This window comes from Convolutriloba macropyga, chromosome 10, assembly GCF_964194025.1.
Source record: "Convolutriloba macropyga chromosome 10, txConMacr16.3, whole genome shotgun sequence".
In the NCBI taxonomy this organism is placed as follows: Eukaryota; Metazoa; Xenacoelomorpha; order Acoela; family Convolutidae; genus Convolutriloba; species Convolutriloba macropyga.
This window is the reverse complement of record NC_134477.1, coordinates 50635463-50661300: the sequence shown is the minus strand read 5'-3', so window position 1 is coordinate 50661300 and position 25838 is coordinate 50635463. Positions and strand designations below refer to the sequence as shown.

Sequence of the window (25838 nt, the reverse complement as noted above, 5' to 3'; positions counted from 1 at the left end):
TGCGCAGTTCCAAATTTCAAGCTTCCAAGTTTGTGTTCCGTTCAAGGTTACTTGATTAATGCCAAACTCACGTCAAACTTTCAGACTTGTATCTCAAGCAGCTCTGCCGTTCTCTATTCAATGCAGATTTTCTCATTGACTTAGAATCTACTTAAAACATAATTATTTTTTATGGACATCGAATTCGTGATAAGATATGCGCCGAAGTCACTACGAGATACAAACTTAGCAAGAACAGCATTACATAGCAAATTGTTTTTGATGTTTTGAGGCTGTTTTGGCGTGATAGTCGAGAGGTAAGGTGTGCGTGATTCACACGGCAATGATTGAGAATTCAATCCCCTGCCTCCGTGAAAGCTGTCTGTGTAAGTATGAGCTCTTACTTAACCATAGCTTCAGGTTGACCATATCCTGACCAATTTTGGCTGCAATGATGGTACCACGAGAAAGTTTCAGACGCAAAAAAAGTGGCCATCGTCACCAAAAAAGAGCAATGATGCTCATAAAAAGAACAGTCTGAAATGTGGGGAATAATAAGACAAAGGGCAACTGAGAACAGGCCGCTATGGCCTAATGCTGTTCCGCTGCGATGACGCAGGAACAAATTATTATTATTATTTTGGCGTTTCGTTTACAGCAGTGAAAATAGTACGTCAATAAATTTTTCTTTGCGTCTCTTTGTTTCCCGATGATATTTGGGATGTCTTCCGTTTGTGCGCCCAGCTTAGTGGGTGCATTTTATTTGCATCTTTAAACGCACGTGTCATATTTTTACATAATGACATGTTCTAAGTAACGTGGAGGCGCATAACGTACGGGGGGGCACAAACGGAAAAGATCCGGTAATTGGTTAAGAGAACTGTTGACATAAAGAACGGGAGAAGCATAAATTTCATCACTTGTATTTACAAAGAAAGGTGCCCATTGTCCGCATGTTTTGAGCAAAGCATGTAATTAGCTTAAAACTGTATTGCTCCTGTGACGAACGCAAAGGAAGCCGAAGTAAAAGTATGCCGACAGAAAAGCAAGCCGAAAGTTATGTAATAGTTATTTAATCTATCAGAAATAATACATTGCTAGCCTATACAATCAATACTGCGCGTAGTATTATAGTGCATGATGTATTCCATTGTACCAAAGAAACAAAAATACCTCAATTTTTAGACATCTAGTGGGTACGGGCCTCAGCGGACCGCTGTCCATAGCCATGCCTCTCATCCACTGTGGGATGTAATCCGGAAACCGCGGGCCGGTTATCGCAGCGAAGCCGTGACGCGCGCAAATCCCACCGGCCCGCCAGGGGCAACTTAAAATAGCAATATCCCAAAATTTTTTGGCTTACTTGACGTCATTTTCAAAATTCGGCTTGCGTGTCTATCGACTTGCTTGACCACCACCTGCTCCTTTATAGCTTAAAACTTTATAGGCACTTGTTCAATTCAGTCTGATTGACACTACCATAGTTTTTAGATACTGCAACCGTGGATAAAGGTGACGTGTGAACAAGAGTGACAAAATATTGCCACTGCTGTCCACACTTCCCAAAAAACAGGCACATCAAAAAAATTATGGCAGATCCTTACAAACTTGCAGCATTTTCGAATTAAATTGCTTTCTGTTGCAAATGTCCACGCATATTCATAACCCTAATACTAAAGCATGATTGTGAATAAGAGTGACAAACCCGAATAAGGTTACTCGAACAAATGCATTTTCGCTATATATATTTATAAGAAGGTCTTTATATACCATTCCCGTTTAAGTTCTTGTATTATTTAAATCAGTTGATAATTTGGAAAGTATAATTGAGTAAGTTTACTTTGCACCCAGCTGAAAAGCATGTAGCGCTTCATCAAACTAAAATAACTAATTTCGGTTTTATCATGATCAAATTATGAAATACAACAAGTTAAATCTTATTATCAAAAATGTGATTACAAAACATTTCAGATCCATTCTGCCCCCCCCCCCATTATTCAATGGATTACATTCTATATAAAGCAGGCTCACACACCACACCTTTTTTCAATTAGTTGCCTGTAATATGGCATCACATAATTTTTAATAACTTCCCGTGTTGTGCTCAAGATGCAAAAAAGAATCTGAAATGCCAAAGTGAATTTGAAATTTTTCTTCTCTATTCAAGTTCATTAAGGAATCAAGGCTTCGGAGGATACATGCTGCAAATCCATCTATGTTCCTCACACATTATGTTCAATTTGAACCAATCAAATGTAAGCTGATCCACAATGTAGCGATGGGAGAAAAAATAAGTGCCTTTGTCGTTTGGGTTCAGGATAAACACAGCACCGCGTAAACCACCGTTAATTCTAAGAGGTCCAGTTCCAAACCCAACTTTGGATATTATGTTCACACAGAGGCGACTGCTAAATTTTGACTGAAACAGAATATATGGACTGAAGAATAACAAAAATAACAAACCTGTGGACTCTGCAAAGTGTGGACTCTGCTACTTGGACCAACAGCGTGCTAAAATCTTCTAATAGAATTCAGTGTACCTCATAAAATAAATGTATAAATTTTCTTTTGAAAAATAAAACACATGTTGAGAGAATAAAACATTTTGAAACTGAGAGTCATTATATAAAAATGATAGCAGTATAAATATTGCAACAAATGTAGTTATTATCTCTGCTAATCTGGTTGTCAGCAGAAGAATTTGGCTTTTAGGAAAGATCGAAGGTGAGCACACAAAAAAAATCAAAATTTAAAATATCCTTCAAGTTTATCCTCCAACTTTTTTAAATATATAGAATGTTGTATACTGCTTTTTTGCACAGTTTTCAGCTTGAATTTTATTATAATATCATTTTTATTTGAGTGGAGAGAAATTAAAATTTTTGACGCAAAAATAGTGTTGATCTTCAAGTTTACATTTCAAATTCGTTCAATTTCAAGATTTGTATGGTTTGAGTTCTAACATTTGTTCAAAAATATCCTCGCTTTAACAAATTTTAGCATTTAATTGATAGCAAGCTTTCAACTGATAGTCAACCTTTGTTTCTGTTTTAACAAAACGCAATTCGTTAAAACACGGAGACAAATAATTCCAAATTTCAACATGATAACAGCTTCAAAAACCAGAAAAAAAAATTAAAAAGAAGACTAACAAACAAACCCTCACGAAAATAAACACTCACGAAAACAAACCCACTTATTAAATTCGAATTTTATTCGGGATAATTGTTTCGGTTTTAATAGTTTCATATCAAGTCCCACGAGCCGCTAAAGCATGGCCATTGCGCACGATTCATGATCAAACACGACAAATGCTCAGCCTTTTAGACTTTTTAATAGTCAAATCGGGATTATTTCCGTGGGGGGTATTTCTGTAGATTTTTTTGCGAATCCTGAATTCAAATTCCATTATAGAAAAACAAAAAAGAGCGCTTCTCATTAGAAATTAGAAATTCAAAATTTCCGAATACTAGTAAAACGGAAGAGTTGTGCCGGTACAACTTAGGAATCCAAAAGACTAATTCAAAATTCAAAAAATCTTATTTATCATCGGCTTCATTTAATAGTCAAGTTTTTCAGATTACAGCATTCTTATTCATAATGATTTTTGTCCCAAAAATTCCTCAGTGAACCAGGATTTCTTGGTTTTTTCTCAACAAGTTATTCAACTGCTTGCATCAAATCTAAATTTTGAGCCGGCTTCCGGTACAACTTAAAAATTTTTTTGAATAACTGAAAAATTCAATGATTCAAGCTTAAATTTGATTGTTTTCAGCAAACTATTTGATTTGAAAAACAAAGAGGAAAAACAAACAGATTTTTCGCACACAAGCAAAAACTATATTTCGAAAACATAAAACTTCCTTAAGGTAAGAAAATTTTCAACATTTGATAGTACTTTTTATTACTGCTGCTGGGTGAGAGCTCACAAAATTCAACTTTGAGTTCTAATTTCAATGTTTATTTCCATACACCTTGTTTTGATTGGCACGGTAGTTAAATTTTCCTACATAAACATCCTCCTGCTAGAACGTTGTTGAATTTTTGTATGTCTTTCTGAACCAATGCGTGCATTCAATAGGCTTATTAACAGTTTTCTTGGTAACTCGTCATAGAATTCTCTATGTAGTCATACATGCTCATATATGATTTTTAGTATTAATACGTGTTCATGTGATCATTCAAGAATTGCAGTTATACAAATCATATTTTAACTGTTGTCAAGATTCTTCACTTCTATGTTTTCCTCTCATGATTATTTATTATTCATATATCTGTAACTTTATAAAAGGGATCAGGTATAACTTCAATGAAGTCCAGAAATGATCACACTAGGAAAAAATTAACATCTTTTATAACATCATATATGATAAGCAGCAAAATTGTTCACACATGAACAATTTCAAACATTTTCAGTATTCAATTTCTGCTTTAAAATTAAGGTCTTTCGACAAAATCACTCCAGTGGGGTGGGGGTGAAGAAAAAAAACACACCTGCCATCGTGAAAATTCAATAAGCATTGCGTTCCTCTCAGACCTACTAAATGAAGCCTGATTTGGTTAGTGGAATTCAATATCAAATACGTGTCCCTAATTTTCCCTGTGGATATTTTTCAATGGTTTTCTTCTCGTTTCAAAACAGACGAAATCAAATAGAGTCGATAGCTGCATATCAACACAAGTTGAGAAAAACAGAAAAAGGAACCTGGTCTTTTATTGGAATAAAAATGCATTGCCAATAGAAAAATAATTCTCAGAAGCATTTAAAAAACGGAAAACAAATCTATCAGGTCGCCAATTAGGACTCCACTGTCCATCATTTCGCAGCTTTTTGAAACTTTATATTTAATCATCAATATTTGTTCCGATTTCACCTTAGTAGGAGGAGGAACTCAATGCTCAACTGGTTTTTTTTTTCATTCAACTTTTTCCGTTTTCCCTAATTTCTTTTGTGGTTATATTATTATAATTTTTGTTTTGTTTTAATATGGACGAAATCAATTGGAGTCCACAATTCCATTAACTGAAAACCAAATTTCCTGTAACTGACTTTCAAATTAAACACAATATGCTAAAATACAAAATTAAAACTTGTAGGTTATTAGAGTAAATAGTCAATGAAAGCATAATTCATTAGTACTATTTCAACAAACTAAAAAAAACGCCAAAAAGACTTCACTCCCCGTCTGTTCACAGCTCTTTAAAACGGCCAATTTATTCATCAATAGTTGTTCCGAAACCAACTTACTAGGATGATACACTAAGTATTTAACTGGGTTTTGTGTTCAATCATTTTTGGTTAATCGATTTTTTTGTATAAAGTGGTGAGTGGCATCATTAGAAAGCCCGTCAAGCTAAAAAATTCGGCAATAAAGACTTTTAATTTAGTTTTTTTGAGAAGTTACTAAGGTTTATATCTTCGTGAACATTTGGTTGCATTCCGTTATTTTTGTTCACTTTTTTAATACTTTCTCCTCAAACTGCCATCAATAAATATGAAAAATTGTTTGGAAGATTTTGTCGAAAGATTATGTTGTCGTATAATTATGTGCAAATGCACATTACCAAGCCTCTTTTTTATTCAAAAAACCCAAATTAATTTTAAAAAGCTATAGATATTTTGCAAACACATATTTTTTAAAGGCTTTCGTCTCCAACACCAAAATTTGCGTTTAACCTAGCTTTAATCCTCTTTTCGATTATTAAACTTGTACAAAGGTTAAATTTCGATTTATTATTAACATTTGATTTTAATTCACTGTGACCACGGAAAAATGCAACATTTTACAGTGGGAGAAAATGTTATATTCTTACAAGGCACTCCATATTCTGCCCCACCCGTCTAAAACTAGAATTTTCTTTTCCATAATTGCTTCACAAAATGTAACAAAACCCAATTCACTATTCTTCAGTGAACAATTATTATAAAATTGTCATTTAGGGACAGCAGTTCCTCTAATTCAACTTAACAAAACCAACTAGATTCACAAAATTGCGAACGAACTATGCTATAATTGTAACCATCAAGTTGTTAGGAGTCCATTGATGTTCAAAAAAAGAGCTTGAAAAAGCTGTCATAAAACGATTGCCTTGTAAGCAGTGAGATCATGAGCGGCTAAACTTAGAGGAACTACAATTGAACAATTAAAGCTACTCCTAAAAGCATTCCAATGATCAACAATTGTGATAACAACACTGTTGATGCCTATTTATTGGTCAAACCATTAGGTCGAAAACTGTCAATCTTTGTAAGTCTAAGACAAATGGTTATCCCGGTACAGTACGCCATCTTGTGAATTTAAAGAAGTACAGTACCCCTTCTTCTGAAGCCGTCTTGCGTTTTCACAGTCATTCATTCGAAAAAATTTTGCCAAATTCGCGTTTTGATCTGTTTTTGATTCATTTTTGTTCCACGTCTGATGTAATGCAAAAAGAGGATCTTTTGCTTTTATGACCCCATCTTAGTGGTGGCTGCATATCATATCATTTCACCCTGGACGCCCGTGCCAAATTTTTACATTTTGATTTACAATGGGATGGCACGTGCTCTGTAACTGCGAGTGCATAGCGTACTGGGTGGGGAACAAACAGAAAATGTCCCAAAAGCGGTCATCATAAATTATATTTTGTAATTTGTATTTCTATTTTTCAGCATAATCAGTTTCAAATTGTTTCAGTAAAGACAAAGTAAAACTCCTTTTTTCATGAACTTTTTATGCGGCAGCTTTGAACAAGTGCAGTTTTGTTATCACAATCCCGCACTGGAGTCACACTAGGAGTTTTAACCCTACGGTATTGCTCCAATTTTTCAAGCTCTTTTTACTGAGAGTGTTTACGTTCTTATAGTTTTTTCTTATTCTTAAATGCCTTTTTCTCCAACCAAATTTTATTTGAAAAATTGAACGAAGTCTCACATATCTTAGAAACATAATTATTTAGCGGGGCAATCCATCTAAGTAAAGAGTTCTTGAAAATTATACATTCGGATCACACATTTTATTTGAAGGCGTGACTTTTAATTTCTGTATGAAACAAAGAATTTACGTACAGCCACATTTTTGCGTTTCGCTCGAGTGTTTATATCTACTTTTTATTTACCTAAGCTAAATAACATTCACTAATAGTACTATAAAAAATTCATTATACCATATCACGACACTTGCAAAGTGTATGATAGTTTGATTTTTAACGCATCAATTTGTTAACAGGTGCAAACGAGGCTGCTAGACAAATGAAATTATTGATGATGATTGTCCAAGTAATATTATCATAAGTAATATTATCAAGCGCTTACTTTGCAAGCCCACGTAATTTTGGCATTTATTTTTTTTATTTGTCTCTATTTTTTGGATAGTTTGACTAGTATGACTTTGTTGATGAATACAAAAGTCATTGAAGTCCACAAATTAACGGAATTAATTTCAAAGACACAGGCGACTTAAGCCTGTTAGCGAAAAATTTCAGGCAAATGTCCAATATTTGTGACCAATTTCTCTCTTTTAGCAAAAAGTGTTTAAAATATTTGAATATACTCTTGTTACTATTGTGATAGCTGGTGGAACTATTCTTGCTGTTATTGTCCTGAAAAATTTGTTTGTGTTTACAAAAATAATTTGAACACCATGCAGCAGCTTGCGCTCATTATTATCTGCATTAAAAAAATCGAACAATTGCGATTAAAGAAGTCAGAAAGAAAACTTTAAATTTTGGGTCTTTATAGCCCATAAAAAGCCCCCAGGAAATTATACCCCCAATATAGTACTATAACGTTGATTGGTGCGGATAGAGGTTATCTGACCACTAAAGTGGTGTGGACCCACTATCATGGGGAAGACATAAATTGGGGAAATTTACATAAAAGTCTAAGGTTAATAAACAAATTAGTTACGTTCAAAGATGGTAATTGCTGCAATGCCAACAATTTCATGCCAAGTACAATTACAAATGTTAAACTTTTGGAATGTAATTTATTTTTAGGGCATTCAAAAAAAGTTCTTCAAAAAATTTCAAAATAGCTTCTGTGTTGCTACAATCTATTAATTTCCCCAGTTTAACGCTGTAAAAATAATCGTTACTCCCAAAAACGAGAAAAAAATTGAAAAAAAAAGAAGTTTTGAGAAAACAAAAGTGAAACAAATAGCTGAAATTGATAAAATTGTGCTAAAGTTTGCGTTGTTTTTTTCCTCAAAAGTTTATCTGGGTCAATAAAAGCCATAAATAAACCAATTTTAAGCCTGGAAACCGTTTCTTTGGTCAGTAAATGTAAACGAAACCTTGAAAATAATGAGAAAATAGAACAAAACTTAAAAATTGTCAAAAAAGAATTGAAAGTTGCAATCATTATTTATATCCAGATCGTCAAAATCAAGTCTGTGATTATAAAAGCACTCCCTCAACCTATTTCTAAGCCTGTCTTTGGCTACAAAAGTATTTGTGCCTTTTTATTTTTGAAAACAACTGAAAAATGACAAAAACATTTCAAAAACTTAAAAAAATGCAAAAATTAATATGAGTCTTTGACCTTAATTATGACTTAAAAATAACAAAAAAATTAACAAAAATTGACAAGAAAAAGGGGAAATTTCTATATTCTAGGCTCAAAAACAGCAAATACGCACCTATTTACCTTGAATTTAGACCTTGCCGCACTGTCAGTACATTAAGTACCTAAAAAGCTACTAAAGGCAGTTAAGGACCTCTAACGATACTTAATGCCTTCCCAGCTTAACCTGTTTATCACATTTCAAAATGTCGTACAAAAAACTTGTAGTAGGGCAAATCTTGAAATACAATCCAAGGAGTTGAACAACAAAATTGGAACTATTGGATCTGGCTCGCAGATCAATTTTAAAAAAGCTAGTCAAATAGAATCTACGTAGTAGTATATTAAAAAACCATACAGGAGGCTACTTGCACCTGAGTCTGGATTACCTTGAAAGTGAAAAAAAATTTACCATAATTGAAAGAAAAATTACAAACTTTATCCAAAAATTGGAAAAATTCGTGACATTATTATTTTGAAAACCATTTCAATACCCCTAAAAACAATATTAATGTAATTTTCAATAGGTTTTCATTACCAAACATATACCGTAAAAAATATAATGCGGATTATATATAGCTTGCACAAGACTACTAAGAGTTTCTGAAAATGTCAATTGAAGTCCTGTTTAAGAAAAATAAATAAAAAATGGACAACAAATACGAAAAACAGAACAATTTGTGGTCAAAAGCAAACGTGACTTTTTCAACTTGAATTGAGGTGTTCCCAGCTCTTATACATAATGATGTTTTTTGGCTTTTGTCTATCGGTCTTGTCTCTGTTCATTAAAAAGTTGATTTTCCTGAGGGCAGATGTAGAATTAAGGGGTATGCGGAGTAATTTTTTTTGAAAAATTCTTCCAAAAACGACTTTTTCTTGCTAGAAATAGAGTGAAAACGATAGTAAAAGTGGGGAAATGGGAACTGATAGGGGTGGGGGTTGTGGTGAACTTTGAGGAGGAGGGCGTTTTGACGCTCTAGGGAAGTTGAGGCCGGCAGCCTACTGTACACAATATGCTTGCTGTACCCTTATGAGGTTGATTTTTTTGTCTTGGCCTGTAAAGTTGGTTGCCCGCGAGAGGTAGACATTTGGTGCCAGTCCCATCAGCTGGCCATTTTCCATGTAAGTTTCCAGCTGGTTTTCACAACACGGGCCTTTCTCTAAGGAAAACACAAAAGGAAACAGTGAATGGTTAATGACTGCGAACTAGAATCTAAAATGGTTGCTTTCTCTTCTTTTCTTCCGTGACTGACCAAAAAAAGGATGCCTTTCAATTTTGATAAATAAAAACCAAAGGAAGATAAACATAAACATTCTAATGTTCTCTCGTCGATTATTATGTTTTTTTTTTCAGATAGCATCGTGTGTTGGCACCGTGTGTTCTTTAAACGATAAAGATTCGATATCGCTTTCTTTAAAAGGCAAAGACACTGTACATTATAATTGCAAAATATTCTTTAAAAAAGCATTTCCTCAATCTGAAGACCACGCGTGTTTCAGAACAACAGGGAATTTCCGACTTTCTCAAAAAAAATTGGTTTGTCACTCTTCGCTTTTCATTTCAGGCTTCGGGATGAAATAAGACGGTTATCTTCCAAGAATCGTACAAGATATCCGGCTTGTCTCAGGGTATTTTTAGATAAGCGTCATAGACAAGAATCTTGCAAGGTAACCGACGGAGATGAGTCAATTTGAGCGAAAGAAGACGACAAAATAGGACAAGTTTTATTTTTATTTTTTTTTCAGATTTGGTTCAATATTTCTCAAAATTGGATAATCTGTTGTCTATCATCGCAGTATCAACGAGAATTATCATTAGGAGCTGTATTCATTGTCCTATCAATCTGTGACTGACACGTTCATATATTGTCTAATGCGCATTAATTTTTGGTCAACCTTAAGTGGGGCTCATTCTTTTAGACCGTCCCGATGTCTGCTTGAACCCACGATTTTTTAGCGGGAGTTCTGATCATAAATAGACCTCTTAGTTAAGGTTACTTATAATTCAATTCAGCGATTTTCCCAAAAATTGCGAACATGAATTTGAAAACTTGATACCGTAATGAATGTAAGCTAGGAAGACTCTAGGGAATGGAGCTCGTGTGACCAGGAACGTACCCATTGGGGTTTTGCCTGCGAATGAGAACCAATTGATGCTGAGATGAAGATTGTAGATCAATTGTCGGAACCTGTCCAAGTCGTCGGGTTTGAGAGGTCTGTCGTATTGCTTGGCATTTAAGTACAATCCCAAGTAGCAGTAGCGTTTGCTGCAAAATAAACAACTAAACAATCTCAATCAGAATTATTGACGTGTCCGAGATAGACATTTGCTCATTTTCCGCTCAAAACAGCTCAAAAAAATTCATTTTTCAATAAAAAGTTGGTTTTCCAAAATGAGTGAAATGTAGACAAAAAGAGTTTCCCGCTATTTAATCTGTTAATATTGACCGAATAACTTATCCCCGATTACTTCACGTTTCTATCATTTCACCAGATTATTTTATCCCGATATCAATCCACTGGGATTTTAATTTCTTATACAATTGCTACAATTAACAAAAAGTCCTCACGATTCTCAGCAACTTCAGCTCAAGGAGCAAACAATAATAATATTGTAAAAAGTTCATTTAAAATTTTGCCGCCCATTTCGCTGATTTTGTTGCCCCTTTCACCCGCTCTCACCCTTTCACTTTTGTCACCCCTTCCACCCCCTTTCATCCTTTCACTTTTGTCACCCCTTCCACCCCCTTTCACCCTTTCACTTTTGTCACCCCTTCCATCCCCTTTCACCCTTTCACTTTTGTCATCCCTTTCACCACCTTTCACCCTTTCGTTTTTGTCACCCCTTTCACCCCTTTTTCCTCCTTTCACATTTGTCACCCCATCCACCCCTTTCATCCTTTCACTTTTGTCACGCCTTCCATCCCCTTTCACCCTTTCACTTTTGTCATCCCTTCCACCCCCTTTCACCCTTTCGTTTTTGTCACCCCTTTCACCCCTTTTTCCTCCTTTCACATTTGTCACCCCATCCACCCCTTTCATCCTTTCACTTTTGTCACGCCTTCCACCCCCTTTCACTCTTTCACTTTTGTCAGCCCTTCCACCCCCTTCACCCTTTCACTTTTGTCACCCTTTCTACCCCCTTTCACCCTTTCACTTTGGTCACCCCTTCCACCCCTTTTTCACCCTTTCAGATTTGTCACCCCTTCCACCCCCTTTCACCCTTTCACTTTTGTCACCCCTTCCACCCCTTTTCACCTTTTCACTTTTGTCACCCCTTATTCCGCTCGTCATCTTTTTTCTCCAGAACTAAGTTTGACGCCCAATACCAACCCGTACTGAAAAACAGCTCAAAATAATTGATTATAATGGTTTCAGGCAAATGCTTGCTCTCTTGTCTTTATAATGTTCTCAAAACAACGTCTCTAGTTAAAAATTATCTTAATTAATTTATAAATAGTTGTAAATAAATAGTTAAAAATTATCTTAATTAATTTATAAATAGTTGTAAATAAATAATTTAAAATCTATTTAATACATAAATAGATTATAAGCGATTTTAATAGATTCCGGCTGACTTTAAGAAAATTGAGCACAACAGTTCGAATTTTAGCCAATCAAATTTGAGTATTGCTGAACAAAATGTACAGCCGCCTCACATCTAAACCCTCTTCACACTTATATTACTCGTTGTTTAAAGAAGCTATTTCCACGTAATTACAGCATAATATAAAATTGAAACCTTTCAAAAAATTTTCACGGGCTTTTATTTGAATTTGCATTGTTCAGCTGACTGTTTCTGAAGTCAACACTGTCCCTGGACCCCTGACAACGTTGAACTCCGATTGTCGGCAAAGTAAGTAAATATACAAATTTATATCGAATAATATCGACCCATCATTTTTTGCTGATTTTGTTTGTGCGTGTTTCAGATTAACGCAATCATCCGACTAAATAAAAGTAAAAAAGATTAATGCTTTACAGGAATAATATGATCAATTTGTTTGTGCGTATTTCAGATTAACGCAATCATCCGACTAAATAAAGGTAAAAAAAGATTAATGTGTTACAGGGATTATATGGCCAACTTGAGCGCAATTTTAATCACATCGAAAAGCTGTGCAATTTTTTTAAGATGAATAAAAAGTTTTAATAAATAGATTATCGAAACTAAACACGAAGGAACAAGATTTAGAAAAGCAGTTTTTTTGTAATAAAGTTACGAAATCATGAAAAACCAATGATACAATGATATTATAAAATTGTTTTGTTGTACAAACATTAATGTAAACTCAGTAAACAAAAACTGTAGATCGATTGTGAATTCATTCAATGATAGCAAGCATCGCATAGCAACAACATATAAGCAACGATCTCTAAAGTAACGTATCATAACAACGAGTGAAACTTAGACGGCAAGGTTTTTTCGATGCTCTTTTACTGGTTTTTTTTTCTGATGTTATTGACGTAAAATTCAGTTCGTATTTATCCAACAATTGTCTAGATAACCTAAAAATATTAAGCCGAAAACCAGCTTAATCGATACATATCGTGGTTTTATTTACTTAGAATTAGGTTAAATGAACTTTTTCGGAAATTTCTACGTATACTAGAACGTTTTATACGCATTTAAATTCGAATATAAATACTCAATTCTGATTGGCTAAAATTCATCCATTTACTTCGTAACATCCTCCGGCCCGGATGAAGATGTTGGGAAAACTGGTACAAGTTTTACAAGCGGGCGGACGAGTGAACCGGTCGACGTACGTAAAACGGCGGAGCGCGCAACGCTATCGGAGCCGTAACGGAGTTCCACAATCCGAGTGGTTGGGTAGTAACCCCTAGGGTTGGTTTCTTCAACTATCCAAACCAAGTCACCGGTCTTAAGGTGTTGCTCGACAGGCGTCTGCAACTTAGAGCGTCGGTTCAGCGTCGGTACGTACTCTTTGATCCAACGGGACCAGATCACATTAGCGTACGACTGCGCACGGGCGTAACGTTTACGATGGTTGAACTCATTATTGCCGATAACAGACGGAATACTTGTAGAGTATTCTCCTAAAAGAAAGTGGTTGGGCGTTAAAGCGCTCAAATTGCACGGATCGGCGCTTACTGGTGTTAAAAGACGCGAATTGAGAGCATTCTCCTCAAGACAAAAGGTTGTATGCAGTACCTCATCCATGAGGCGACGCGTGCCGAGAATAGTATAAAACACGCGCTTGAAACTGCGTACCAACCTCTCCCAGATGCCACCTTGATGTTGTGCGCTGGGTGGATTGAACCTCCACTTTATACCTTTGTGAGCGAGCTCAGCTGCAATGTTGACAACGTTCCACTTTTCAATACTTTCTCGGAGTTCTTTCTCCGCTTCAATAAAGTTAGTGCCATTGTCCGACCAAATCATGGCAGGTGTACCCCTATGTGACACAAACCGCTCAACTCCCATAACACAAGAACTGGTGTCCATGGATGTAACTATCTCGACATGGACAGCGCGAGTAGTGAGACAGGTGAAGAGGAAGCCCCACCTTTTCTCAGTAGTACGGCGGACAGTAACATAGAACGACCCAAAGTAGTCAACACCGGTGTTCGTGAAGGGCAGATACTGGTAAGCAAGTCTTTCCTTGGGTAAGTCAGACATGATTGGTAGCATAGTTACAGCTTGGAATTCTCGGCATCTCAGGCAGTGTGCTTTGATGGAACGCAAAGATGATCTTAGTTTCAGTACTGCATAGTGTTCCTGCACAATTGATCTTAGGTATTCAGCGCTTTGATGGTAATTCTTTACGTGCTTGTGTTCAAGGAACCGTTTTACAAACGGATGACGTGCATCCAAGATGATTGGGTACTTTACGTTAAACCCAACTTCAATTAACCGCTTGATGCGGCCCGAGGAAAGGATTAGCCCATTTGGACTAATAAACGCTGAATGTGGAGCAATTCGGCTACTCCGTTTGACGAACTTATTGTCAAGAAGATCATTTCTTTCGGCTTCAAAAGACTCTCCTTGCACCAAGTACTGTAGATGACGCGCGGCTTCGTCATGCTCAGTAGGGTCAGTAATGCTACCATCGAGATTACGGTAGCCGGCATGTTTCGATAAAAACCGGAGAACGTATGTGGCAATGCGCAAGTACTTTTGATAAGAACTAAACTTATCAAATGGGAATAACGACGGAATGGGAGTTGTCTGTTTTTTAACAGGGGTAGGGAGAGAAACAGTGTCTTCAATAGTGACTGCTTGGTTGACGCCAAGTTTGATGTTAATAATGACGTCTTTGTTCGGTACAAACGGGAAACGTGAATTAGTTAGGAAATGTGGCCTTTGACACAACTGCTTAGTTGCAAAATCTCAGCGGACATTCCACGCGTGCCAGCGTCAGCTGGATTATCCTTAGTTGCGACGTGGTTCCATTGATCACCGCTGGAATACTCCAAAATTTCGCAAACACTGTTTGCAACAAAGATTGGTTGCTTTTCGTTTGAGTTAGTCCATTGGAGAACGGTTGTGCTGTCTGTCCACATGAATACTTGGTTAACAGATACAGTAAGTGCTTGCATAATCTCCCTTTTCAATCGAGCGGCAAGTAGAGCTGCTTTCAACTCCAGTTTTGGGACAGTCATTACTTTCATTGGCGCCACGAGCGCTTTCCCCAAAACAAACGCAAGCTCTGTTTCTACCTTGCCCGTAGGAGTTGTTACTTGGGCTCGAAGAAATGCGACGGCACTAAAAATATCCTGGGAACTGTCACCGAACATGGGCAATTCTACATTATCAAAGGGTCCAGTAAAATAACTTCGAGCATTTTTGATGTTTTCAAGATTTGGTAAGTCCGCACTCTAAGCCAAAAATCTTTGAACCATGTCTTGTGGGAGCTCGTCGTCCCATTGATGTCCTGTGACACGCCAGATGTCTTTTAAGAGCAGTCGCGCACAAACGGTAAACGGTGCAACAAGACCAATGGGGTCAAAGACTTTCGAGACAAGACTTAGGACCAAGCGTTGCGTGAGGGACTTGGTGATAGCGCAGCTTGTACCCCGACTCACAACTAAAGTGTCATTAATGTGGACCCAATTTAGCCCAAGCACGTGCGATGAATCCTCTTCACATGAAACAATAACCTTGGGCTCAGTAGATTGAGGAGAACCATCAATTCGGTCAACCAGATTTGGCACACTGCTTACGAACTTTGTAAGCTTGAACCCACCAAGATGGAGAAGATGTACCAATTCCTTCTATCTATTGATGGCTTTCTCAGGAGACTCCACCGAGTCAAGGTAATCGTCCATGTAAAAGTTTTCAAGGACGGCTTTTGCAGCTTCGGGGTAAAACTTAGCATTGTCTCTCGCAGTGCGTTGCAGTGCATAGTTGACGCATGTAGGCGAGTCTTTAGCCCCGAATATGTGGCGCGTATATTGATACACTACAACGTTAGTTGTGGGGTCCTCCCGCCACAGAAAGCGAAGTGATGGTTGATCTGATGGTAATACGCCAACCTGTAGAAACATTCCCTCGATGTCGGCAGAGACGGCATATGGATGTTGTCGGAAGCCAAGAAGTACGTAAATAAAGATTTGGAGCAGATCAGGTCCAGTGAGCAAGGACTTATTCAGTGAGGCACCATGAAAATTTGCTGCTCCATTGAGCAGCCTACGCACCTTACCAGGTTTGTTCGGGTTTAAAACCGGATGGTGGGGTAGGTACCAATCTTTATCGGACCGGTTCTCAACCTTGTGAGCGTCCGGAACCTCAATTACGTACCCTTTATTTAGATCTTCCCTGATGGTACTAGTATACTTGTCCCTAGGGTCTTCATCCTTGGCCAATCGTTTTTCGAGAGACTTTAGTTGCACAAGGGAGGGGAAGTAATTATTTGGGAGCTGGGTGTTGTCTGCTGTCCACAACGTTCCGACATCGTATCTCAGGCCATTGTGTATGGTGGTACCTTCAAGGATTTCGTGAGCCCTTGCGTCTGCTGCAGATCTTGAGTCGACCTGCTTGTTTGCCCCGAATGATTCAATGTCGTACCATGACTTTACTTGACTTACTAACTCATGGTCATGTTCGATATTCACTTTAAAGCACGTTGAGGTTATACAAGAACTTGATGGTAACGGACCGCTTACGACCCAACCACTGGGTAAGCGTACGGCAACGGGTGAACGCTCTTCATCGGCAGAGAAGTATTCTAACGGGCGGATGGCAGGATAGACATCTTGCCCGAGTATCATCTCAATGTCTTTATAGGAATATGTCACGGGATCAAGGACTGCTAAGTGTGGGTAAGTCTCTTGCAGGGCCTGTACATTAACTATATCAGAGCCGACGTTCAGACTCTCTTTAACGAAAGGGCTGATGATGAATGGTTCGAAATCCTGATGTTCTCTTGGTTTCACAGTAACTTCAACAACCCTAGTATCAACTAATTCCTCGGTATTAATACCCTTGACAGTTAGATTTGGTGCTTTACCGTGCAAACTGAGTCTATCTGCGAGACTACCGGCCACCCAAGAGTTACTGCAGGCGGTATCACACAAAACTAATGCCTTGGTATCTACACCGGACGAATTGACCAACTGCAATTCCGTTACCTGAAGGAACCCCTTAACATCAGTAACAGATGATATTGTTGTGGTCTTATTAGACGACTGTTCGCCAGTGTTTGCTTTACTTTGACGTGTGTTGCCAGAAGGCTTAGTGGTATTAGAAATTGTTGACTGTTTTGTTGGGAAAACCCTATCTGCTCCATGCAATAACGTGTTATGCGAACTATTGCACCCCTACCTTTGCATACAAAACAGCAAGAGTAAGTGTTTGTGGAAGAAGATGGCACTTGCTTCTTTGTTTCCCTTTGTTGTGAATTTGATGCAAACACTTTTGAGGCTGTTTTGGTCTTGGTTACTGAAGTGCTGTTATCTTCAGGCCTTGCCTTGGTTGCGCTTTGTTTCATAAGATCATGAGCCTCAGCCTTTTCTTTGAGCCAATCGTTAAAGTCAAGGAGGGTAGGCTTAACCCAGTCCTTCTTAACCGTAAAGAGCGACCATGACTCTTTCATGTTTGGTGGTAACTTCTGTACCGCTTGGTTAAGTAGGGAAGCGCTTTTCAAGTCAGCATCATATGATAGTGACTTGAAAACCCCAACGAGGCTGGATATGGCTGCAGAATAGTTAATGATGTTATCACTATTGTGCATTTTAAGAGGCGGAAAATTGCTTAGTTCATCCAAGTGTGCATTTACGACTACCTGTGGCTGGCCAAATTTACGTTCTAAATTCCTTAGTGCATCCTTGTACATTAAACCACAGTAAGCAAACTCGGTGATTGCAATCTCTGCTTAACCGGTGACGAGGGTTTTGAGGTATGTCAATTTAACGTCATCAGTTAGCGATTGCGAGTCAATCGCGCTTTTGAATTGACCATACCACTCGTGCCATTGTAATGGATCGCTATTATACTGAGCAAGCTTCCATTCTGGCAAGGGATCATTTTTCTTGCTGGTTATTGCATCAGCTAATTCCCTAATCAATGACGCATTGTCCGGTATCGGAGGGGCAGGTGCAGTCACCTGCGGACCACTCCAACTCAACGGAGTGAGCCCAACATAAGGGTAAGTTGGCTGAAAAACCGGAGTGGCCAGACCAGGTACAATATTACTTGTAGTTGCAATCGGGTTTTCCTGATGTGTGCCGGATGGTGATTGCATATCAATCAAAAGGGTTGAATTCGAATATATTTGTTGTGGAAAATTAGTAACTGATGGTGCGATGTGTGCCTGTACATTTGGAGCAAGCAACATTATTTACGGTAGTAATGTCTTGGTTGACTAATGACGGTCTGTGCTGCGGAAAACGCCAATGACTCATATTTGGCACAAAAAATGGCCAAAAGGGATATTGGGCATATTTAAGAAAGGAGGAGCAACAGAACGTACAACTTTGTGTACTCGGTTATTACTATTCTGAAAATTGTTGTCGACGAGAGGCTGGTTAATCAAAGGGGCGTTTAGAATGGGAGCAGTGAGGTTAGGTGCAAATACTGGGTTCGGGATGGGAAGGGAACTAGAATGAGTTCAGAGATGTGCTGTTGAGTGTTTGGACTTGGTGGGGCGCTTGGGTGCAAGGGAACGTTTATTACGGGGGCTGGATGAATTGTTTTCGGATAAGGAGGAATAGTGGCGTTTGGTGCTCGGGGGACACAATTAATTTGTTGTCGGAAGCATATTCGCTGGGCCGAATTATTTTTGAGCAGACTTGATGTTTCTGGTCCCCTGGATTGTGAAATTTTAAGCTGTGCGTGTGGAAAAAGATCGGACGAATTATTTTGGTTTATTTGTGGTCGGACGGGCTCCTGAATGGGTGGTGAAGAAGCCCCTGGGGCGTGTAGAGAAGGCGGCTGACTATCCGCGGTTCCTTGGTTAGTTATGTTTGGTAGCGCCATGCCTTGCTGGCCTGTTTGATCCATTTGCGCCCTTAGGTGCGCCTGGTACAACGCCTGTGTGTTAGCAGCAGCCAAAAAAATTTTAGGTGGGGTATAATAGGGGTCGAGTTGCTGCAAGGTCTCAAAGCTTAAGAAGTAATTGCCTCGACAATTTTTTGGAATGGAATGCCTTGAAATGTCAGTGTTGTGATCTTCCACTGCTTCGCCGTTATTGTTGCAAGGGCATTCTGTAGGGTCTTTCGTGACCTCTGGTTCACCAGTTTTCTCGTTATTAAAACTTAAAGCAAGTGGGGTGTTGATCCAATCCTGGACAGCCTTTTCACTTCTCATTGAGCTCCTAGCACTTGCAGTTGTTTCAGGTTGGCTAAGTTTAGAAACGGCGTCCAGCAATTCAAATTCTTGCAGAGTTGCCTCTGCCAACCGTTTCCTGTTGTTTTCCTCCAGTTCATCTAATTCCATTTGCTTTTTCTGTTTAGCAAGGCGAATGGCTGCCTCATTCTGTTTTTCAATTTCTTCGCGCTTCATTTTGGCAATTACGTAATCATGTTTACGCTGACTAGATGTTTTTGACGAGGTCATCAGTGAGGGAAGTATAGAACGAATGGAAGCCCTTGGTTCCTGGGACTCACTCACTTTATCATCAGCAGAGTTGATGTAGTTTCGTGCTGAAGTGAGTATCTTGTCATTCTTAGTTGTTATTGCCTCCAAGTAAGACTCTAATGAAGGAACAAGTGCACTTTGATCCTCCGTTTTTCCAGCAAATTCAATCAGGTCCTCATTTTTGTCTACAACGGTCATAAATGCTTCGTTGCACTTTGTTACTAGGCGTTCAACTTTCACTCGCCTACTTTGACTATTTATACAATAAAGAATATCTTCATGTATTGCATGCAATTCAGCCTCACGCTTTGACCTGGCAGCGTACAACTTTTTGACTTTTTGATCAAGGCTATTAGACATCACGATGTTATTATTTCCAAATACCAGCAAAACTAGCACTGCACACGGTTATCTTTTATAAGCACACTCCAAACAAATCCAACCCACACAAAACAATCCCAACGCAAAAAGACACCAAACACAGCACACTGAAGACAGTCTGTAAAACAAACCGCCCAAAGAGCAGAGAAGGTCGTCGAGCACACGGTGCCCGACAAAAACAGAAGTGGAGCGCTGAACACTATGCGCTCGACGCGGAGGGAGAAAAAGGACACACGGGAAGTCGAGCGAGCAACAAGCGACGAAACGGGACGTTACGGACGGGAAGTCGAGCGAGCAACGCGCGACGCAACGGAAACGGGACATACGCGAAGTCGAGCGAGCAGTGAGCTACGGAACGGAAACGGGACGTGCTGGAAGGCGAGCAAAAAACGCGGAACACAACGAAACGGGACGGTGGGAAAGAACGGGCGGAAAGAACTATGTTAGCAGACCACAGCAAAAAACTCAACCAAACAACCTAGCCGTAACTCTAGAACAAACTTAAGTCACACCCCAGGAAGAAAGAGAGAAGCTACTGCAAGACAATCTAACATAGTTCATAATGGGTCTATAACGACAAATTTAACGGCAAATTAATTTACGGCAATGCAGTATAAACTAAAAGAATGGAAAGGTCGAGAAATTTACTAGCCGTAACTCCAGAATAAACTTAAGTCACATTCTAGCAAAACCCAAACCACAACAAACAATCAGCATACTAGCGGTATTAAACAACCGGCAGCAAAATTGAATGAAATACAATAGTGTGTTTGTAGACTAAGGTAATTGGAAAAGTCAAAAAACGATCCAGCCATAACTCGAGAATAAACTTAAGTCACACCCTAGAAGGAAACAAGACCAAACCACCTAGCAATCATACAGGTACACACCAACATACAGCAGCAAAATCAATATACTACAAAATGAGGGCTAGTAGATTAGTATAGTTGAAAAGTCAAACGACAATCCAGCCGTAACTCGAGAATAAAATTAAGTCACACCCTGGAAAGCAATAAGACCTAAACAACAAACCAGCCTACTAGCATACTCAACATACTACAGCAAAAACAACTACATACTTCGTCACATATGACGTACTACATCAAAATCCGGAAGCATAGCGGAGAAAACGAAAAGCGAAGTTTTGGGAGAGCGACGTTATTGAAAAACGGAACACGGAGAATTGAAAAGTTAAAGGACGAAAAGGACGCGGACGAAACGGCACGAAAAACCAGCGACGAAAAAAAATAGAGGAAATCGATAAATTTTTCTGTAGGCCGGAGGTTGTGAAAACTTTCACAACTTTTTCTGTGTAATGAGTTTCACTCAATTAACGAAGCTCCCGTACTGAACTTTATTTCGCACGTGTATTAAGATTTGCCAAGTCTTGGCCAAGTCTGACAAGTCTTAAATGTGTTATGGTCGTAGCTCTGAGTCAGTACTGATATCTAGACTAGGAATTAGACTTGCCCAGTACTGATATAGACTTGGCGTTCAGTACGGGCTTCTTGTTGGAGAAATTGATGTTTGATAACCTTATCAAAATTTTATGCCTTTGTCCAATTTTTTTCTATTTTTTGGGCAATTTTTTTGCAAATTCTTGATTACGGAACGGTAATCCAGTAAACTGGACGGTTTTAAACTCAAAAATACGGTTTATCAATATTAGTTATTGATTTTCTGAAGTTTTTCGAATTGCCTTAAAATTGACCAAAAACTTTCAAAATTGAACAATTTAGCATTATTTTCTCTCAATATTCTCTATATCAGAGATTATTCTTTGATATACTAACCGCCTGTGTCATTTTTCTCGACTTTCTGGTAAATTGGCCAAAAATTTTCAAAATTGATGTTTTTTGCTCTTTAAGAATTCAACTGTGGGGGTTATTGGTGACCAGTTTTCTAGAAAATTTTGATTTGACTACCCCATTCAATATCAAAAGTTTAGCGGGTTGGTGGTTACTTGCCGTCTAAAATCGTTTTTAATCAATTCACTGCAAAAAATTGTTCTGTACTTACAGTTTCAGTAGTTCTTATCATACGTCTCCGTTGATAGCAATTCAAATCGATCCTAATTCCAGTGGATCTCAGCAACCCAGCATTTCCAATCGTTTTAATCCAATCCCAGTTGTTTGAGAGATAACAATTTTGCTCTGTTGATGATCGTTAGATGTTGTGCACTTTCCAATCGTCCCTGTTCCGTCCAGGTCATCCCGAGTGGACATTCTCTCTTGTCCAGGGTTGTTATTCATCGTATGGTTCTGCTCTGATTACGGTCGACAACTCTCGTCGTATTGGGCTTGCTTATTTTGCAGTTGTTGGTAATGGTTTGAAGTTGTATGGTGCAAATGGTCCGTGAGAGTCAGGTGATTTTGAAAAGTTTCTGCTGACAAAGTTATTCCCGAGTAGTAGTTATGGAAGTAATTCCCTAATCATTGACTACAAAGAACTCGGGGCTCTCCTCCACCAATCAGAGATGTTTGTTGAAGGTGGTTCATTAACGAAGCGGCACCAAATGTAAACTCAGTAAACGAAAACTTTAGTTCGATGGTGAATTCGTTCAATGATAGCAAGCATCGCATAGCAACAACATATAAGCAACGATCTCTAAAGTAACGTATCATAACATCGAGTGAAACTTAGACGGCAAGGTTTTTTCAATGCTCTTTCACTGGTTTTTTTTTCTGATGTTATTGACGTAAATTTCAGTTCGTATTCATCCAACAATTGTCTAGATAACCTAAAAATATTAAGCCGAAAACCAGCTTAATCGATACATATCGTGGTTTTATTTACTTAGAATTAGGTTAAATGAACTTTTTCGGAAATTTCTACGTATACTAGAACGTTTTATACGCATTTAAATTCGAATATAAATACTCAATTCTGATTGGCTAAAATTCATCCATTTACTTCGTAACAATTAAAACTTTTTAAAGATTTCGAATGAACAAACAAGCATGTCAAGATACAAAACCATGGTGCTCTTTAAAAAAATTTTTTGTTGTACAAGCAAATTTTTGGTTATGACACAAATCTTGAATCTTACAAAAAAAATCTGATATACAAATATCAGTTTTTTACACAAAACCAACAAAAATTTTTCTGCAGGGAACAAATTAAACCGCCAACGGAATCGCTAGATATTTTCAAAAGCGTGTTAATATAAATTCTCATCTTAATTTAAATTAATTTACGTAAAAATTGTTTTATCCCATATAGATAGCAGGTGTTCCATTGACCTTAACGTTTATTGAGTTTTTGTTATGTTATTTTGATCTATCGACGGGCGTGAAGTTTGCAAAAATGATTGCAGTTGTTTGACTGCAAGCAGGTGATGAGTCCACAAGGAAACACCATTCTGATGTCAACATCGCCCAATTGGCGTGTGTCCGAAACTGTATACGTATGAACTCAAACTGTGATTTAAATCAATCCTTTATTTTATTTTCCTATCTTAAATCTATATAATTTTATTTAAATTAATTTTACTGGCCGCTTTTTGTCCCAGAGGTAATCGATTATAAGAGATTTAAATCAATTTTGCGGTTTAAAAGTGCAACTTTAATCGATTTTAATGAGCACAATTTTTGTACTTTTAATCAATTTTAATCAATATTTTATCCATTTTGTCTGTACGGGGAGTTAATTGAAATAGTACTTTGTAGTTAATCAAAATATTTAATAGAAAAAAATGCTAGCGGTTGTCTGTTTTCCCAAAATAGAACAACCTAAAGCGTTATTTCGTGATATATTATTTTTTAAACAAGTCTTTTTGATTCATCACGGATGCACATCAGAATTATTACAAATCACGAGGAGAAATTGAATAAAAACAATCACATCTAAGAGTTGCCCATAGCAATAAATTTTGGAACAAATAATGTTCCCAAACAATTTTTTTTCTAGTTGCTATTTTCTTGAATCAAACTTTTGTTGTATTCACTGCAAATGAATGCAACGGAAAAGAAAATTGGATTCAACAAAACAGCAATTAGTACAAAATTGTGTGAGAACAATTTTTTTCCAAATATATTGCTATGGGCAACTCTAAGAGGTGATTGTTTTTATTCAATAATAGTCAAATTCTCCGCGTGATTTGTAGTACCCAGGTTTAGATATCGACTTATGAAAAGACTTAATAATTCTAGTAGGGGGGTCTTTATGACTATAAATACACAGTCCAGAACTTAGGTAAATTCAAGGTAAAGTCTTTTCATGGGTCCAGCTAAGTATTTTCAAAACAAATTAAAGTCGTGCACGGTCTTTTAATAGGTCGAGCATGGTCTTTGCATGAGTCGAGGATCGCATTTGCGGGACTGATAACGGTTAACATTTCTATAATTCTTTTTGAAGTTGTGTAACATCTACCAGTAACGCCAAACTAGCGTTACAACATGCAGTCCAACTTAGAAAAACATGTGGATTTCTGCCAAACAATCTTAAGAAATAATGAATTCTTAAGATAAAATGGTTTTCACAATTAAGCAATATAGCGAATTTGTTTGGCAGAATTCAGCTAGTTAACGAAGCTCTAACAAACGACACTTCAACATCCATGAAGTTAGTTTGTTATGATTTAGTTCCTTTGTTTCTAAAAATTGTTTTTTCAAATATATTTATAATAGCACAGTTCGTTTTTCTGGAAATATGAGAAACATTGAAAAACTTGAACGGTAAAACCCGTTGACTACGTTATAAGCAAAAACCAATTTCCAGTGCCAATGTAAATTTTCTGGGTCCAGCATGAACACTTTAGGTCGAGGTAAAGTCGAGCATCGTATTTGGGTCGAGCTAAAGTCGAGAATCAAAAATTTTTGTCGAGCCAAACTCCAGCATGGTATTTTCATACCACTTTTTTGTCGGGCATGGTCTTTTCATAACTCGAGACCTAAACCTGGGTAATTCTGATGTATATCCGTTAAAAATCCCCATCCTTGTAAAATGTTGCCGTGCTGAACACGGATTAGCTTGATAATAATATCAATTCAAAATTGTTTTTGAATATTGTATTTGTTATTATCTCCGTCTTTGTTTTTACTCTGGTCTCTTTTTGTTTTATAACAATCTAAAACAATATTTATCTGATCATTAGACTCCTAAAACTAATCTTTCTATGGTTGGTGTTATGACCAGGACTTAGCGTAAAACAGGGTCACCAATGTCACTATCATTTAAAGAGACTGAGATTCGTATCATGGCGCTGCATTTATAATTTATCAATCTTTTTGATTAAGAGCCGGTACAAACCCAAAAAAATTCTGGGAGAAGGTTTACCAATAAATGCTGCTACCATATCAATTAGAACCATAACAGAGCAAAACACGCTAAATATCCGAAATTTTGGAGGCCGACGAAAGGGAAGGAACCCGAGAAAAACTTTTTAACCATAAAAAACGCATTTATGTGGAATGTCAGTCCACCAAATACCAAAAAATCTGAAATCCAGATTCCCTGGATAAAAACAAAAAAAAAGATCTGCAGAACATATTTACTAAAAAGGAAAGAAACATCGATTATCAAAATAGGAAAAGAAGGAACCATAACACAAAATCAGGCAGAAATAACGAGTAACTGAGTGGAAATTAGGTACGGAGAAAAAACAGCCAAGTGTACCTTAGGAAAACAAAACCAAGAAGCAGCAGAAAAGACCTATTGCAGTCTATAGTTTTCAAATCCTGAGATTAAAAACATGAAAATCAAGCAGACAGTAGCTGCGAAATGAATAAAACAGCAGCAATTTTTCAGCCATAACTCAACAAAACCATCAACAACGAAAAACCTGAAGAAGTTCTCAGCAAAACAAACTGAAACAATAGCGAAAATCAGAATAAAAATAATCGACAACCCACGTTTGGCGAGCACAAAAATTTAATCAACACAATAGAATATATG

The 25838-nt window shown here is 37.6% G+C and overlaps 1 protein-coding gene across 2 annotated transcripts in view; it reads left to right on the top strand.

The window, feature by feature from the left end:
• The first annotated feature begins 3173 nt into the window (after positions 1–3173).
• Positions 3174–25838, top strand: part of LOC142348656 (large ribosomal subunit protein mL54-like) — a 285508-nt gene continuing 262843 nt past the window's right edge. For both annotated transcript variants that reach the window (XM_075400085.1, XM_075400087.1), the window contains exon 1: positions 3174–3184. The gene's annotated coding sequence lies outside the window, so the exon portion shown is untranslated. The remainder of the gene's footprint in view (positions 3185–25838) is intronic.